Here is a 1,526-nt window from a genome sequence, read left to right as displayed (position 1 = left end):
GGGAACTGACACAGACAAGGCTCCTGTCCATTTCCGAGGGACACCCCCTGCACTTCCCCAGGGATGAGGGGATGAGGACTCCCCTCCCCCAGCAGGCTGTAGCTGCTCCCCTTCACATCCTGCCCCTCGGGGGGCCTGTCGCAACACACACGTGTCAGCCCACTAAAGCAAACAGCATTTGGACTGCCGGTCCCTCTGTCGGCAAAACTTGCTAAGTTTCTTTATACATGATGTTGAGACTGAGACTACAAAGAGAAAGAAGACACGATCTGTGCGCTGGAGAAGCTTCCGGTCCAGTGATGGTTATACCGCTGGAGGTGAGACCCACTCTGCCAGCACCTAAGGAAGACGGGGGAGAAGGGCACAGAGGGTACGGAGGGGTGCAGAGACACCTGAGCCTTATGATACACACAGCAGACACGGCCGGCCCCATGAAACACATTCTCAACATTGCCAGGTCGAGTCGTCTCTGCCCTCTTCCAGCCCCCACTCCCCTCCTACTCGCAACCTCCACCCCGGGCATCAAGCTACCTTTGGCCCTGCCCCAGAGAGCCTTCCACCCTGCCTTGCCACCTGAAGCCAGTTAGATCTCTCTCAGCCTTTCCCTCTAGAGAAGAGTTGTCCAACAGAAATACAATGTGAGCAACGTGCATGATTTTTAAATTTCTAGTAACCATATTTTTTAAAGTAAAAAAAAAGTGCTTGCTTCGGAAGCACATATACTAAAATTGGAACGATACAGAGAAGATTAGCGTGACCCCTGCACAAGGAGGCCATGCAGATTTGTGAAGCGTTCCATATTTTTTGGCCTCTATGGGAAAAGAATCTAAAAAAGAGTGGATCTATGTATATGTATAACTGATTCACTTTGCTGTACACCTGAAACTAACACAATATTGTAAATCAACTATACTCCAATAAAAAAACTTTTTTTAAACTTAAACAAGTTTTAAAAAAGTGAAATTAATTTCAATAATATATTGATTTAACTTGTATCTAAAATATTATCATTTCAACATGTAATCATGTACAAAATTACTGAGATCCTTGAAAAAAATTTTTTTTCCGTACTAAGTCCTGGAGGTGTACCGCGTAGTTTTGCACTTACACCACATTTCAATTTGGATGCTAAATTTTTATTGGAACTGTGTGGCCTGTGTTCAGATCTCACAACGTTCACATTGAAAAGTAAGTTCACATACTCAAATTATCTCACCAATACTTATGTTTTCCAATAACTAAATGGAGAGAGTAACAACTTCTAAATTAATTTTTAGTGAAAATTAAGCACGTTAGCAGTTCGGTTCCTCAGTTGCACACACAAGCTGCATTTCCAGTGCTCGGACACTCACGTGTGACTAGCGCCTACCAGAGTGTAAGCCTCTGCTGTCTGGGCCCCAGGTCCAGCACCCACCTCGGGCTCTCTCCAGTCACCCAGACTTACCCAGACCCTCTGTGTGCACATCTCCGTTCAAAAGGGGCTCCCCTTCCTACCCACACCCCAGCCTGTGGGAGCCACCCATGAC

At 46.1% G+C, this 1,526-nt stretch overlaps 1 non-coding gene across 1 annotated transcript; it reads left to right on the top strand.

Moving 5' to 3' along the window:
• Window positions 1-698: 698 nt before the first annotated feature.
• On the top strand, window positions 699-805 carry LOC117314409 (U6 spliceosomal RNA). Its single transcript, XR_004529154.1, has one exon. It is a non-coding gene; the product is annotated as a U6 spliceosomal RNA (small nuclear RNA).
• Window positions 806-1,526: the final 721 nt, after the last annotated feature.

This window comes from Tursiops truncatus, chromosome 11 (assembly GCF_011762595.2).
Source record: "Tursiops truncatus isolate mTurTru1 chromosome 11, mTurTru1.mat.Y, whole genome shotgun sequence".
Taxonomy (NCBI): domain Eukaryota; kingdom Metazoa; phylum Chordata; class Mammalia; order Artiodactyla; family Delphinidae; genus Tursiops; species Tursiops truncatus.
The sequence above is the reverse complement of the archived record's forward strand: the minus strand, read 5'-3'. Positions and strand labels throughout refer to the sequence as shown.